Source organism: Canis aureus, unplaced genomic scaffold, assembly GCF_053574225.1.
Source record: "Canis aureus isolate CA01 unplaced genomic scaffold, VMU_Caureus_v.1.0 ptg000242l_RagTag, whole genome shotgun sequence".
NCBI lineage: Eukaryota > Metazoa > Chordata > Mammalia > Carnivora > Canidae > Canis > Canis aureus.
The window spans coordinates 14,390-32,741 of NW_027554504.1; the positions used below are offsets into that span (position 1 = coordinate 14,390).

General features: G+C 39.3%; 2 pseudogenes; both read left to right on the forward strand.

Annotated features, from left to right (window-relative positions):
* The first annotated feature begins 422 nt into the window (after positions 1-422).
* Positions 423-1,363, forward strand: LOC144309901 (18S ribosomal RNA; annotated as a pseudogene).
* A 15,765-nt stretch (positions 1,364-17,128) lies between these two features.
* LOC144309900 (18S ribosomal RNA) lies at positions 17,129-18,083 on the forward strand (annotated as a pseudogene).
* Positions 18,084-18,352: the final 269 nt, after the last annotated feature.

The window sequence follows — 18,352 nt, forward strand, 5'->3', positions numbered from 1 at the left end:
CGTGTGTACACGTACGTACACGTGTGTACACGTACGTACACGTGTGTACACGTACGTACACGCGCAAGACATTAAGTTAACTTATACAAACCCCCCTTACCCCCCATAAACTCATGTCATCTATTATACACTTATTTATGTCCTGCCAAACCCCAAAAACAGGACTAAGTGCATACAATACTCACAAGCTTTATTTAAATTGTATACAAATGTATTGCTACTCTAGTTAACTTAACACAACAGTCTTACACGCATTCGATCTCGTGGTCTATCTATAGATAGCATCCCCTTTTTTTTTCCTCTCATATTTACTATGTATTTTATTTATTATACACACTACAATTTCAGTATAAGTTAATGTAGCTTAATTAATAAAGCAAGGCACTGAAAATGCCAAGATGAGTCGCACGACTCCATAAACACAAAGGTTTGGTCCTAGCCTTCCTATTAGTTCTTAGTAGACTTACACATGCAAGTCTCCACGCCCCAGTGAGAATGCCCTTAAAATCAGCAGTGATCTAAAGGAGCAGGTATCAAGCACACTCTTAAGTAGCTCATAACACCTTGCTAAGCCACACCCCCACGGGATACAGCAGTGATAAAAATTAAGCCATAAACGAAAGTTTGACTAAGCCATACTAAAAAGGGTTGGTAAATTTCGTGCCAGCCACCGCGGTCATACGATTAACCCAAGGCGTAAAGCGTGTTTAAGATACCTTTGCACTAAAGTTAAAACTTAACTAAGCCGTAAAAAGCTACAGTTACCATAAAATAGACCACGAAAGTGACTTTATAATAATCTGACTACACGATAGCTAAGACCCAAACTGGGATTAGATACCCCACTATGCTTAGCCCTAAACATAGATAATTTTACAACAAAATAATTCGCCAGAGGACTACTAGCAATAGCTTAAAACTCAAAGGACTTGGCGGTGCTTTATATCCCTCTAGAGGAGCCTGTTCTATAATCGATAAACCCCGATAAACCTCACCACCCTTTGCTAATTCAGTCTATATACCGCCATCTTCAGCAAACCCTCAAAAGGTAGAATAGTAAGCACAATCATTTTACATAAAAAAGTTAGGTCAAGGTGTAACTTATGGGGTGGGAAGAAATGGGCTACATTTTCTACCCAAGAACATTCCACGAACGTTTTTATGAAATTAAAAACTGAAGGAGGATTTAGTAGTAAATTAAGAATAGAGAGCTTAATTGAATAGGGCCATGAAGCACGCACACACCGCCCGTCACCCTCCTCAAGTAATAAGACACAACCATAACCATATTAACTTAACTAAGACACAAGAGGAGACAAGTCGTAACAAGGTAAGCATACCGGAAGGTGTGCTTGGATTAATCAAAGTGTAGCTTAACTAAAGCGTCTGGCCTACACCCAGAAGATTTCATTACTTATGACCACTTTGAACAAAAGCTAGCCCAACTAACCCCAAACTTAAGTATCACAGACATATAAAGTAAAACATTTAGTTAAATAATAAAAGTATAGGAGATAGAAATTTTAATTGGAGCGATAGAGATAGTACCGTAAGGGAATGATGAAAGACATCTTAACAGTATTAAACAGCAAAGATTACCCCTTTTACCTTTTGCATAATGAACTAGCCAGAAACGACTTAACAAAGAGAACTTAAGCTAAGCTCCCCGAAACCAGACGAGCTACCCATAAACAATCTAAAAGGATCAACTCATCTATGTAGCAAAATAGTGAGAAGATTTGTGGGTAGAGGTGAAAAGCCTAACGAGCCTGGTGATAGCTGGTTGCCCACAAACAGAATTTTAGTTCAACTTTAAATTTACCTAAAAAAAAACAAAATTTTAATGTAAATTTAAAATATAGTCTAAGAAGGTACAGCTTCTTAGAATCAGGATACAACCTTTATTAGAGAGTATATACTAACATCACCATAGTTGGCTTAAAAGCAGCCACCAATTGAGAAAGCGTTCCAGCTCAACAAACAATATAACTTAATCCCAATCATATTACATCAACTCCTAATTATACCTCCTGGGCCATTCTATTTAAATATAGAAGCAACAATGCTAGTATGAGTAACAAGAACTATTTTCTCCCCGCATAAGCTTATATCAGAAACGGATAGACCACTGATAGTTAACAATCTGATAATATCAACCCAAAAATGAAATACTTATCTACCCTATTGTTAACCCAACACAGGCATGCATTTAAGGAAAGATTAAAAGGAGTAAAAGGAACTCGGCAAACACAAACCCCGCCTGTTTACCAAAAACATCACCTCCAGCATTTCTAGTATTGGAGGCACTGCCTGCCCAGTGACACTTGTTTAACGGCCGCGGTATCCTGACCGTGCAAAGGTAGCATAATCATTTGTTCTCTAAATAAGGACTTGTATGAATGGCCACACGAGGGTTTAACTGTCTCTTATTCCCAATCAGTGAAATTGACCTTCCCGTGAAGAGGCGGGAATGCCACAATAAGACGAGAAGACCCTATGGAGCTTTAATTAACTAACCCAAACTTATGGATACTAAATACCTACAAGGCATAACATTACACCATTATTGTGGGTTAGCAATTTAGGTTGGGGTGACCTCGGAATATAAAAAAACTCCCGAGTGATTAAAATTTAGACCCACAAGTCAAAATATAACATCACTTATTGATCCAATAATTTTTGATCAACGGAACAAGTTACCCTAGGGATAACAGCGCAATCCTATTCAAGAGTCCATATCGACAATAGGGTTTACGACCTCGATGTTGGATCAGGACATCCTAATGGTGCAGCAGCTATTAAGGGTTCGTTTGTTCAACGATTAAAGTCCTACGTGATCTGAGTTCAGACCGGAGTAATCCAGGTCGGTTTCTATCTATTATATAACCTCCCCCAGTACGAAAGGACAAGGGATGTAAGGCCTACCTCACAAAGGCGCCTTAAAACTAATAGATGAAGTCAACTCAATCTAACCAGTTTATCTCCTCATAAGCCCGAGAAAAGGGGCTTTGTTAGGGTGGCAGAGCCCGGTAACTGCGTAAAACTTAAACCTTTATTATCAGAGGTTCAATTCCTCTCCCTAACAAAATGTTCTTTATCAACATTATCTCTCTTATCATCCCAATCCTTCTTGCCGTAGCCTTCCTCACCCTCGTTGAACGAAAAGTCTTAGGCTACATACAACTTCGAAAAGGGCCTAATATCGTAGGCCCCTACGGCCTCCTTCAACCAATCGCAGATGCAGTAAAACTCTTCACAAAAGAACCTCTACGACCACTTACATCCTCCATATCAATATTCATTCTAGCCCCCATTCTAGCTCTATCACTAGCCCTAACTATATGAATCCCTCTCCCAATGCCCTACCCACTCATTAATATAAACTTAGGAGTCCTATTCATACTAGCAATATCAAGTCTCGCCGTATACTCCATCCTTTGGTCAGGATGAGCCTCAAACTCCAAATACGCTCTAATCGGAGCCCTCCGAGCAGTAGCTCAAACAATCTCATATGAAGTAACACTAGCAATCATTCTCCTATCAGTCCTCCTAATAAACGGGTCATTTACACTATCCACACTAATTATCACCCAAGAACATATATGACTAATCTTTCCGGCCTGGCCCCTAGCCATGATATGATTCATTTCTACTCTAGCAGAAACTAACCGAGCCCCCTTCGACTTAACTGAAGGAGAATCCGAACTAGTTTCTGGATTTAACGTAGAGTATGCAGCGGGTCCTTTTGCCCTATTCTTTCTAGCAGAGTACGCAAATATCATTATAATAAATATCCTCACAACAATTCTATTCTTCGGTGCATTCCACAACCCATTTATACCAGAACTCTACTCTATTAACTTCACTATAAAAACCCTCTTACTAACTATCTGCTTCCTATGAATTCGAGCATCATACCCTCGATTCCGCTATGATCAATTAATACACTTATTGTGAAAAAATTTTCTACCCCTAACTTTAGCCCTATGCATATGACATGTTGCCTTACCCATTATTACCGCGAGTATCCCACCCCAAACATAAGAAATATGTCTGATAAAAGAGTTACTTTGATAGAGTAAATAATAGAGGTTTAAATCCTCTTATTTCTAGAATAATAGGCTTCGAACCTAATCTTAAGAATTCAAAGATCTTCGTGCTACCAAACTTACACTATATTCTACAGTAAGGTCAGCTAAATTAAGCTATCGGGCCCATACCCCGAAAATGTTGGTTTATACCCTTCCCGTACTAATAAAACCCCCTATTCTCACTATTATTATAGCAACTATCATGGCAGGGACCATAATCGTCATACTAAGCTCGCACTGATTACTGATCTGAATTGGATTCGAAATAAACATGCTAGCCATCATCCCTATCCTCATAAAAAAGTATAATCCACGAGCCATAGAAGCCTCTACAAAATATTTTCTTACACAAGCTACTGCCTCAATATTACTAATAATAGGAGTCACCATTAACCTTCTTTACTCCGGCCAATGAGTAATCTCAAAAATCTCAAACCCCATCGCATCCATCATAATAACCACCGCCCTAACAATAAAACTAGGCCTATCTCCATTCCACTTCTGAGTTCCCGAAGTAGCACAAGGAGTAACACTTATATCAGGAATAATCCTACTAACATGACAAAAAATCGCACCTATATCCATCCTATATCAAATCTCCCCATCAATTAACACCAACCTTCTTATACTAATAGCCCTCGCATCCGTTCTAGTAGGAGGCTGAGGCGGACTAAATCAAACTCAACTACGAAAAATCATAGCATACTCCTCCATTGCCCACATAGGCTGAATAGCCGCTATCATTATTTACAACCCTACAATAATAATCCTAAACTTAACTTTATATATTCTAATAACACTATCTACCTTCATACTATTCATATTAAACTCATCCACCACAACCTTATCCTTATCCCACATATGAAATAAATTTCCCCTAATCACCTCCATAATCTTAATCTTAATATTATCCCTAGGAGGACTACCCCCATTATCTGGCTTCATCCCTAAATGAATAATTATTCAAGAATTAACAAAAAATAACATAATTATTATTCCAACACTAATAGCCATCACCGCTCTACTTAACTTATATTTCTACCTGCGACTCACATATAGCACCGCACTTACCATATTCCCGTCCACAAATAACATAAAAATAAAATGACAATTCGAGTACACAAAAAAGGCAACCCTACTACCCCCCTTAATCATTATCTCAACTATACTACTCCCGCTAACACCTATATTATCAGTCTTGGACTAGGAGTTTAGGTTAGACCAGACCAAGAGCCTTCAAAGCTCTAAGCAAGTGCTATACACTTAACCCCTGACCAAATCACCTCTAAGGGCTGCAAGAATCTATCTTACATCAATTGAATGCAAATCAAACACTTTAATTAAGCTAAGCCCTCCCTAGATTGGTGAGCTTCTACCTCACGAAATTTTAGTTAACAGCTAAATACCCTAGTAACTGGCTTCAATCTACCTTCTCCCGCCGCGTAGAAAAAAAAGGCGGGAGAAGCCCCGGCGGCGTCTAGGCTGCTTCTTTGAATTTGCAATTCAATATGAAAATTCACCACAGAGCTTGGCAAAAAGAGGACTTAAACCTCTATTTTTAGATTTACAGTCTAATGCTTTTATCAGCCATTTTACCTATGTTCATTAACCGATGACTGTTCTCTACTAATCACAAAGATATTGGTACTTTATACTTACTATTTGGAGCATGAGCCGGCATAGTAGGCACTGCCTTGAGCCTCCTCATCCGAGCCGAACTAGGTCAGCCCGGTACTTTACTAGGCGACGATCAAATTTATAACGTCGTCGTAACCGCCCATGCTTTCGTAATAATCTTCTTCATAGTCATGCCCATTATAATTGGGGGCTTTGGAAACTGACTAGTGCCATTAATAATTGGTGCTCCGGACATGGCATTCCCCCGAATAAATAACATGAGCTTCTGACTTCTTCCTCCATCTTTTCTTCTACTATTAGCATCTTCTATGGTAGAAGCAGGTGCAGGAACGGGGTGGACCGTTTACCCCCCACTGGCTGGCAATCTGGCCCATGCAGGAGCATCCGTTGATCTTACAATTTTCTCCTTACATTTAGCCGGAGTCTCTTCTATTTTAGGGGCAATTAATTTCATTACTACTATTATCAACATAAAACCCCCTGCAATATCCCAGTATCAAACCCCCCTATTTGTATGATCAGTACTAATTACAGCAGTTCTACTCCTACTATCCCTGCCTGTACTGGCTGCTGGAATTACAATACTTTTAACAGACCGTAATCTTAATACGACATTTTTCGATCCCGCTGGAGGAGGAGACCCTATCCTATATCAACACTTATTCTGATTCTTCGGACATCCTGAAGTTTACATTCTTATCCTGCCAGGGTTCGGAATAATTTCTCACATTGTCACTTACTACTCAGGGAAAAAAGAGCCTTTCGGCTATATAGGAATAGTATGGGCAATAATATCTATTGGGTTTTTAGGCTTTATCGTATGAGCTCACCATATGTTTACTGTAGGAATAGACGTAGACACACGAGCATACTTCACATCCGCCACTATAATTATCGCTATTCCAACAGGAGTAAAAGTATTTAGTTGACTGGCAACACTTCACGGAGGCAATATTAAATGATCTCCAGCTATGCTATGAGCTTTAGGGTTTATTTTCTTATTCACAGTAGGCGGGCTAACAGGCATTGTCCTAGCTAATTCGTCCTTAGACATCGTTCTTCATGATACGTATTATGTTGTAGCTCATTTTCACTATGTGCTCTCAATGGGAGCAGTTTTTGCCATTATGGGAGGATTTGCCCACTGATTCCCCTTATTCTCAGGTTATACTCTTAACGATACTTGAGCAAAGATTCACTTTACAATTATATTTGTGGGAGTAAATATAACTTTCTTCCCTCAGCATTTCCTAGGTTTATCCGGAATACCTCGTCGGTACTCTGACTATCCAGATGCATATACCACCTGAAATACCGTCTCCTCTATAGGATCGTTTATCTCGCTTACAGCGGTGATGCTTATAATTTTTATAATCTGAGAGGCCTTTGCATCCAAACGAGAAGTTGCTATAGTAGAACTTACTACAACTAATATTGAATGACTACATGGATGTCCCCCTCCATATCACACGTTCGAAGAACCTACATATGTAATCCAAAAATAAGAAAGGAAGGAATCGAACCCCCTAAAATTGGTTTCAAGCCAATGTCATAACCACTATGTCTTTCTCAATCAGGAGGTATTAGTAAAATATTACATAACTTTGTCAAGGTTAAATTATAGGTGAAACCCCTATATACCTCTATGGCGTACCCATTTCAACTCGGATTACAGGACGCAACCTCCCCTATTATAGAGGAGCTACTTCATTTTCATGACCATACACTAATAATTGTATTCTTAATCAGTTCTTTAGTTCTCTACATCATTTCCCTAATATTGACTACAAAATTAACTCATACAAGCACAATAGACGCACAGGAAGTAGAAACAGTATGAACTATCCTACCCGCCATTATCCTAATCCTAATCGCTCTACCTTCCCTCCGAATCCTTTATATAATAGACGAAATCAATAACCCCTCTTTAACCGTGAAAACAATAGGCCACCAATGATACTGAAGCTATGAATATACTGATTATGAAGACTTAAACTTTGACTCCTACATAATCCCAACACAAGAATTAAAGCCAGGAGAACTCCGACTATTAGAAGTAGACAACCGAGTTGTCCTCCCAATAGAAATAACCATCCGAATACTTATTTCTTCAGAAGACGTTTTGCATTCATGAGCTGTTCCATCACTAGGTCTAAAAACTGACGCTATTCCAGGACGACTAAACCAAACCACCCTTATAGCCATACGACCGGGACTGTATTATGGCCAGTGCTCTGAAATCTGCGGATCTAACCATAGCTTTATACCCATTGTTCTTGAAATAGTCCCCCTATCTTATTTTGAAACCTGATCTGCCTTAATAGTATAACCTAGACTAGACTTACTCATTAAGAAGCTATAAAGCATTAACCTTTTAAGTTAAAGACTGGGAGTTTTAACCTCCCCTTAATGAAATGCCACAGCTAGACACATCCACCTGATTTATTATAATCTTTTCAATATTTCTCACCCTCTTCATTCTATTCCAACTAAAAATTTCAAATCACCACTACCCGGAAAACCCAATAACCAAGTCTACTAAAATCACTAGTCAACATAATCCTTGAGAAAACAAATGAACGAAAATTTATTCGCCTCTTTCGCTGCCCCCTCAATAATAGGTCTCCCTATTGTAGTACTGATCGTCATATTCCCTTCCATTTTATTCCCAGCACCCAATCGCCTAATCAATAATCGGTTAATCTCCATTCAGCAATGATTAATTCAATTAACATCAAAACAAATACTAGCAATTCATAATCAAAAGGGACGAACCTGAGCTCTCATACTTATATCACTAATTCTATTCATTGGTTCAACTAACCTACTTGGACTACTACCCCACTCATTTACGCCCACGACACAACTCTCTATAAACCTCGGAATAGCAATCCCCCTATGAGCAGGGACAGTAATTACCGGTTTCCGCTATAAGACCAAAGCATCCTTGGCACACTTTCTACCCCAAGGCACCCCTCTTCCCCTAATTCCAATACTAGTAATCATCGAAACTATTAGTCTATTCATTCAACCCATAGCTCTAGCCGTTCGATTAACCGCCAATATTACTGCAGGACACCTCCTAATCCATTTGATTGGAGGGGCTACCTTAGCTCTTATTAATATTAGCGCGACCACAGCTTTCATCACTTTTATTATTTTAATTCTATTTACGATTCTAGAGTTTGCTGTTGCCTTAATTCAAGCCTATGTCTTTACCTTACTAGTAAGTCTATACTTACATGACAACACCTAATGACCCACCAAACTCACGCTTACCATATAGTTAACCCAAGCCCATGACCGCTAACAGGAGCCCTTTCTGCCCTTCTTATAACATCGGGTCTTATCATATGATTTCACTATAACTCAATATCCCTACTTACATTAGGATTCACAACCAACCTGCTAACCATATACCAGTGATGACGAGATGTGATCCGAGAAGGCACATTCCAAGGACATCACACCCCTATTGTACAAAAAGGACTACGGTACGGAATAGTTCTTTTTATTGTATCAGAAGTATTTTTCTTTGCAGGCTTCTTTTGAGCCTTTTACCATTCCAGCCTAGCCCCTACTCCTGAACTTGGAGGTTGCTGACCTCCCACCGGCATTATTCCTCTTAACCCACTAGAAGTTCCTCTACTCAACACCTCAGTCCTCCTAGCCTCCGGAGTATCTATTACTTGAGCCCATCATAGTTTAATAGAAGGCAATCGTAAACACATACTTCAAGGCCTATTTATTACAATCTCCTTAGGCGTATATTTTACACTATTACAGGCCTCCGAATACTACGAGACATCTTTTACAATCTCCGACGGAGTGTACGGATCTACCTTTTTTATAGCTACTGGGTTTCACGGACTACATGTAATTATTGGCTCCACATTCCTTATCGTGTGCTTTCTCCGACAACTATACTACCACTTCACATCAAACCACCACTTCGGATTTGAAGCCGCTGCATGATATTGACACTTTGTTGATGTAGTCTGACTATTCTTATATGTATCTATTTATTGATGAGGATCCTATTTCTTTAGTATAACTAGTACAATTGACTTCCAATCAGTTAGCTCCAGATCAACCTGGAAAGAAGTAATAAACGTAATACTAACCTTGATAACTAATGTAACCCTAGCGTCCTTACTTGTACTAATCGCATTCTGACTTCCCCAACTAAATATTTATACAGACAAGACAAGCCCCTACGAATGTGGTTTTGACCCCATGGGATCTGCTCGCCTACCTTTCTCTATAAAATTCTTCCTAGTTGCCATCACATTCCTGCTTTTCGACCTAGAAATCGCACTCCTACTCCCACTTCCCTGAGCGTCACAAACCAACAAGTTGACAACAATACTTATCATAGCACTCCTACTAATCTCCCTCCTAGCTGCAAGCCTAGCGTACGAATGAACCGAAAAGGGGCTAGAATGAACCGAATATGATAATTAGTTTAAGCCAAAACAAATGATTTCGACTCATTTGATTATGATTTATCTCATAATTATCATATGTCCATAGTATATATTAATATCTTTCTGGCATTCATTCTTTCTCTAATAGGTATACTTGTTTATCGATCACACCTAATATCATCGCTACTATGCTTAGAGGGCATAATATTATCACTATTTGTAATAATATCTGTAACTATTCTCAACAACCACCTTACATTAGCCAGCATGATACCAATCGTACTACTAGTATTTGCTGCCTGCGAAGCAGCATTAGGACTATCTCTACTAGTTATAGTATCTAACACCTACGGGACTGATTACGTACAAAACCTAAACCTCTTACAATGCTAAAAATTATCATCCCCACTATCATACTGATCCCCCTTACATGAGTATCAAAGCCTAACATAATCTGAATTAACACGACAACATATGGTTTGCTAATCAGCTTAATCAGCTTATTCTACCTGAATCAACCAAATGATAATACATTGAACCCCTCCTTAATATTTTTCTCTGACTCCCTATCAGCACCGCTACTAGCACTTACAACATGACTTCTACCCCTTATACTTATAGCAAGCCAACACCATTTATCAAAAGAACCCTTAACTCGAAAAAAACTATATATTTCAATACTGATTCTTCTCCAGTTGTTCCTAATTATAACTTTCACCGCCTCTGAACTTATCTTCTTTTACATCCTATTTGAGGCAACACTAATCCCAACCCTGATCATTATTACCCGATGGGGGAATCAAACTGAACGACTAAACGCAGGGCTCTACTTCTTATTTTATACTTTAATAGGATCTCTCCCACTCCTAGTAGCTCTCCTTTACATCCACAATTTCATGGGCTCCCTAAATTTTCTCATAATTCAATACTGAATTCAACCTCTGCCAAACTCCTGATCTAATGTTTTCTTATGATTGGCATGCATGATAGCATTCATAGTAAAGATACCTCTATACGGCCTCCACTTGTGACTACCAAAAGCACACGTAGAGGCCCCTATTGCCGGCTCCATGGTACTTGCCGCCGTACTCCTGAAATTAGGAGGCTATGGCATGATACGAATTACAACCCTACTAAACCCCCTGACCAACTTCATAGCGTATCCTTTCATAATATTATCTCTATGAGGCATAATCATAACAAGCTCTATCTGTCTCCGTCAAACAGATCTAAAATCCCTAATTGCATACTCCTCAGTTAGTCATATGGCACTCGTTATTGTAGCGGTTCTTATTCAAACACCATGAAGTTATATAGGTGCAACAGCCCTAATAATTGCCCATGGTTTAACATCCTCGATGCTATTCTGCTTAGCCAACTCCAATTACGAACGAATCCATAGCCGTACTATGATTCTCGCACGAGGACTTCAAACCCTCCTTCCCCTGATAGCAGCCTGATGGTTATTAGCAAGCCTCACAAATCTGGCTCTTCCTCCAACAATTAATCTTATCGGAGAACTATTTGTAGTGATATCCTCATTCTCATGATCCAACATTACTATTATTCTAATAGGAATTAACATCACCATCACTGCCCTATACTCACTTTATATACTAATCACCACACAGCGTGGTAAATATTCCCACCATATCAAAAATATCAAACCGTCATTCACACGAGAAAATGCCCTAATAACCTTGCATCTACTGCCTCTACTCCTCCTATCCCTTAACCCTAAAATTATTCTCGGTCCCATCTACTGTAAGCATAGTTTAACAAAAACATTAGATTGTGAATCTAATAATAAAAGCTCAAACCTTTTTGCTTACCGAAAAAGTACTGCAAGAACTGCTAACTCATGCTCCCATGTATAAGAACATGGCTTTTTCAACTTTTATAGGATAGAAGTAATCCATTGGTCTTAGGAACCAAAAAATTGGTGCAACTCCAAATAAAAGTAATAAATATATTTACTTCATGCATAATCACAGCTCTAGTCATTCTTACTTTGCCCATCATTATAACCTCTACTAAACTCTACAAAAATAAGCTATACCCATACTATGTAAAAACCGCTACTTCTTACGCATTCATAATTAGCATAATTCCCACAATAATATTCATCTACTCAGGACAGGAAACAATTGTTTCAAACTGACATTGAATAACAATCCAGACCATAAAACTATCCATGAGTTTTAAATTAGACTACTTCTCAATAATCTTTGTGCCCGTAGCCCTTTTTGTCACGTGGTCTATTATAGAGTTTTCTATATGATATATACACTCCGATCCTTATATTAACCGATTTTTCAAGTATCTTCTCTTATTTCTTATTACTATAATAGTCTTAGTCACCGCAAACAACATATTCCAACTATTCATTGGCTGAGAAGGAGTTGGCATTATATCATTTTTACTTATTGGATGATGATACGGCCGAACCGATGCAAATACAGCTGCCCTACAAGCTATCCTCTATAACCGTATTGGAGATGTAGGCTTCATTATAACCATAGCATGGTTTCTATTGAACTTAAACACATGAGACCTTCAACAAATCTTTATTACAACAAACGATAATTTTAATTTGCCGCTACTTGGCTTACTATTAGCAGCTACCGGTAAATCTGCTCAATTCGGCTTACATCCCTGACTCCCCTCAGCCATAGAAGGCCCCACTCCTGTATCAGCCCTACTTCACTCAAGCACAATAGTTGTAGCAGGAGTATTTCTTCTTATCCGCTTTCATCCACTAATAGAGCATAATCAAACTATTCAAACCCTCACTTTATGCTTAGGGGCTATTACTACACTATTTACTGCAATCTGCGCTCTTACACAGAACGATATCAAAAAAATTGTAGCGTTCTCTACCTCAAGCCAACTAGGCCTAATAATAGTAACAATTGGCATTAACCAGCCTTACCTAGCCTTCTTACACATCTGCACTCACGCATTTTTTAAAGCTATGTTATTCATATGTTCAGGGTCAATTATCCACAGCCTAAACGATGAACAAGACATTCGAAAGATAGGTGGCCTATTTAAAGTCCTTCCCTTCACCACAACTTCCCTGATTGTCGGAAGCCTCGCATTAACAGGCATACCTTTCCTTACAGGATTCTACTCCAAAGACCTGATCATCGAGTCCGCTAACACGTCGAATACCAACGCCTGAGCCCTCTTAATTACACTCGTTGCCACATCCCTAACCGCTGCCTACAGCACCCGAATTATATTCTTCGCTCTACTAGGCCAGCCCCGCTTCTCCCCTATAATCCTTATCAACGAGAATAATCCTCTCCTAATTAACTCTATTAAACGACTCCTTATCGGAAGTGTATTTGCAGGATACATTATCTCCCACAGCATCACACCCACCACCATCCCACAGATAACTATGCCTCATTATCTAAAAATGATAGCCCTTGCAGTAACTATCTTGGGTTTCATCCTGGCACTAGAACTAAACCTTACCATACAAGGACTCAAATTTAACTATCCATCTAATTACTTTAAATTTTCCACCCTCCTTGGCTATTATCCAACCATTATGCACCGCCTCACACCTAAAACAAGTTTAACCATCAGCCAGAAATCAGCATCTATACTTCTGGACTCCATCTGACTAGAAAACATCCTACCCAAATCAATCTCGTATTTCCAAATAAAATCTTCTACCCTTATTTCAAATCAAAAGGGTCTCATCAAGCTCTATTTCCTATCGTTCATACTAACTATAATTCTCAGCCTACTAATCCTTAATTACCACGGGTAACTTCCATGATAACCAACACACCAGTTAACAGCGACCAACCTGTAACAATCACCAACCAGGTTCCATAACTATATAAAGCCGCAATACCCATAGCCTCTTCACTAAAAAACCCAGAGTCCCCCGTATCATAAATTACCCAATCCCCTATTCCATTAAACTTTAATACTACCTCCACCTCATCATCCTTCAAAATATAGCAAGCAGTCAACAACTCAGACAATAGACCAGTAATAAAAGCCGCTAGAACAGCCTTATTTGAAACTCACACCTCAGGGTATTGCTCAGTAGCCATAGCAGTTGTATAACCAAATACTACTAATATACCCCCCAAATAAATTAAAAACACTATCAGCCCTAAAAAAGAACCCCCAAAATTCAGAACAATCGCACAACCAATCCCACCGCTAATAATTAGCACAAGCCCACCATAAATAGGAGATGGTTTAGTGGCAAAACCCACAAAACTCATCACAAAAACGATACTTAAAATAAATACAATGTATGTTATCATTATTCCTACATGGAATTTAACCATGACTAATGACATGAAAAATCATCGTTGTATTTCAACTATAAGAACATTAATGACCAACATTCGAAAAACCCACCCACTAGCCAAAATTGTCAACAATTCATTCATTGACCTCCCAGCGCCATCTAACATCTCTGCTTGATGGAATTTCGGGTCCTTATTAGGAGTATGCTTGATTCTACAGATTCTAACAGGTTTATTTCTAGCTATACACTACACATCGGACACGGCCACAGCTTTTTCATCGGTCACCCACATCTGTCGAGACGTTAACTACGGCTGAATTATCCGCTATATACATGCAAATGGCGCTTCCATATTCTTCATCTGCCTATTCATACATGTGGGACGAGGCCTATACTATGGATCCTATGTATTCATAGAAACATGAAACATTGGAATTGTACTACTATTCGCAACCATAGCCACAGCATTCATAGGCTATGTACTGCCGTGAGGACAAATATCATTTTGAGGGGCAACTGTAATCACTAACCTTCTCTCCGCCATCCCCTATATCGGAACCAACTTAGTAGAGTGAATCTGAGGTGGCTTCTCAGTAGACAAAGCAACCTTAACACGATTCTTTGCATTTCATTTTATCTTTCCATTCATCATCGCAGCTCTAGCAATAGTACACCTCCTATTTCTACACGAAACCGGATCCAACAACCCCTCAGGAATCACATCAGACTCAGACAAAATTCCGTTTCACCCCTACTACACAATTAAAGATATCCTAGGAATCCTACTCCTGCTCCTAGTCTTAATATCACTAGTTTTATTTTCACCAGACCTATTAGGAGATCCAGACAACTACACCCCTGCAAACCCCCTAAACACCCCTCCACATATCAAACCTGAATGATACTTCCTATTCGCCTATGCCATCCTACGATCTATCCCTAATAAATTAGGAGGTGTACTCGCCCTAGTATTCTCCATCCTAATTTTAGCATTCATTCCATTCCTCCACACATCTAAGCAACGCAGTATAATATTCCGACCCCTCAGCCAATGCCTATTCTGACTTTTAGTCGCCGATCTTCTCACTTTAACTTGGATTGGAGGACAGCCAGTTGAACACCCTTTCATCATTATCGGACAGGTCGCCTCAATTCTATATTTCACCATCCTATTGATTCTAATGCCAACAATTAGCGTTATCGAAAATAATCTTCTAAAATGAAGAGTCTTTGTAGTATAATCATTACCTTGGTCTTGTAAACCAAAAATGGAGAGTAGTCGCCCTCCCTAAGACTCAAGGAAGAAGCTCTTGCTCCACCATCAGCACCCAAAGCTGAAATTCTTCTTAAACTATTCCCTGACACCCCCTACATTCATATATTGGACCACCTCTACTGTGCTATGTCAGTATCTCCAAAAAATCCTTCTTTCCCTCCCCTATGTACGTCGTGCATTAATGGCTTGCCCCATGCATATAAGCATGTACATGATATTATATCTTTACATAGGACATGTCTAGTCCAATTCCACAACCCATTGATCCTCAACAGTAACTAGATGCATATCACTTAGTCCAATAAGGGCTTAATCACCATGCCTCGAGAAACCATCAATCCTTGCCTGTAATGTCACTCTTCTCGCTCCGGGCCCATGCTAATGTGGGGGTTACTATCATGAAACTATACCTGGCATCTGGTTCTTACCTCAGGGCCATGACTCTATTTATTCCAATCCTACTAATTCTCGCAAATGGGACATCTCGATGGACTAGTGACTAATCAGCCCATGATCACACATAACTGTGGTGTCATGCATTTGGTATCTTTTATTTTTAGGGGGGGAATCTGCTATCACTCATCTATGACCGCAACGGCACTAACTCTAACTTATCTTCTGCTCTCAGGGAATATGCCCGTCGCGGCCCTAATGCAGTCAAATAACTTGTAGCTGGACTTATTCATTATCATTTATCAACTCACGCATAAAATCAAGGTGCTATTCAGTCAATGGTTTCAGGACATATAATTCTAGGACACACGTGTGTACACGTACGTACACGTGTGTACACGTACGTACACGTGTGTACACGTACGTACACGTGTGTACACGTACGTACACGTGTGTACACGTACGTACACGTGTGTACACGTACGTACACGTGTGTACACGTACGTACACGTACGTACACGTGTGTACACGTACGTACACGTGTGTACACGTACGTACACGTGTGTACACGTACGTACACGTGTGTACACGTACGTACACGTGTGTACACGTACGTACACGTGTGTACACGTACGTACACGTGTGTACACGTACGTACACGCGCAAGACATTAAGTTAACTTATACAAACCCCCCTTACCCCCCATAAACTCATGTCATCTATTATACACTTATTTATGTCCTGCCAAACCCCAAAAACAGGACTAAGTGCATACAATACTCACAAGCTTTATTTAAATTGTATACAAATGTATTGCTACTCTAGTTAACTTAACACAACAGTCTTACACGCATTCGATCTCGTGGTCTATCTATAGATAGCATCCCCTTTTTTTTTCCTCTCATATTTACTATGTATTTTATTTATTATACACACTACAATTTCAGTATAAGTTAATGTAGCTTAATTAATAAAGCAAGGCACTGAAAATGCCAAGATGAGTCGCACGACTCCATAAACACAAAGGTTTGGTCCTAGCCTTCCTATTAGTTCTTAGTAGACTTACACATGCAAGTCTCCACGCCCCAGTGAGAATGCCCTTAAAATCAGCAGTGATCTAAAGGAGCAGGTATCAAGCACACTCTTAAGTAGCTCATAACACCTTGCTAAGCCACACCCCCACGGGATACAGCAGTGATAAAAATTAAGCCATAAACGAAAGTTTGACTAAGCCATACTAAAAAGGGTTGGTAAATTTCGTGCCAGCCACCGCGGTCATACGATTAACCCAAACTAATAGGCCCACGGCGTAAAGCGTGTTTAAGATACCTTTGCACTAAAGTTAAAACTTAACTAAGCCGTAAAAAGCTACAGTTACCATAAAATAGACCACGAAAGTGACTTTATAATAATCTGACTACACGATAGCTAAGACCCAAACTGGGATTAGATACCCCACTATGCTTAGCCCTAAACATAGATAATTTTACAACAAAATAATTCGCCAGAGGACTACTAGCAATAGCTTAAAACTCAAAGGACTTGGCGGTGCTTTATATCCCTCTAGAGGAGCCTGTTCTATAATCGATAAACCCCGATAAACCTCACCACCCTTTGCTAATTCAGTCTATATACCGCCATCTTCAGCAAACCCTCAAAAGGTAGAATAGTAAGCACAATCATTTTACATAAAAAAGTTAGGTCAAGGTGTAACTTATGGGGTGGGAAGAAATGGGCTACATTTTCTACCCAAGAACATTCCACGAACGTTTTTATGAAATTAAAAACTGAAGGAGGATTTAGTAGTAAATTAAGAATAGAGAGCTTAATTGAATAGGGCCATGAAGCACGCACACACCGCCCGTCACCCTCCTCAAGTAATAAGACACAACCATAACCATATTAACTTAACTAAGACACAAGAGGAGACAAGTCGTAACAAGGTAAGCATACCGGAAGGTGTGCTTGGATTAATCAAAGTGTAGCTTAACTAAAGCGTCTGGCCTACACCCAGAAGATTTCATTACTTATGACCACTTTGAACAAAAGCTAGCCCAACTAACCCCAAACTTAAGTATCACAGACATATAAAGTAAAACATTTAGTTAAATAATAAAAGTATAGGAGATAGAAATTTTAATTGGAGCGATAGAGATAGTACCGTAAGGGAATGATGAAAGACATCTTAACAGTATTAAACAGCAAAGATTACCCCTTTTACCTTTTGCATAATGAACTAGCCAGA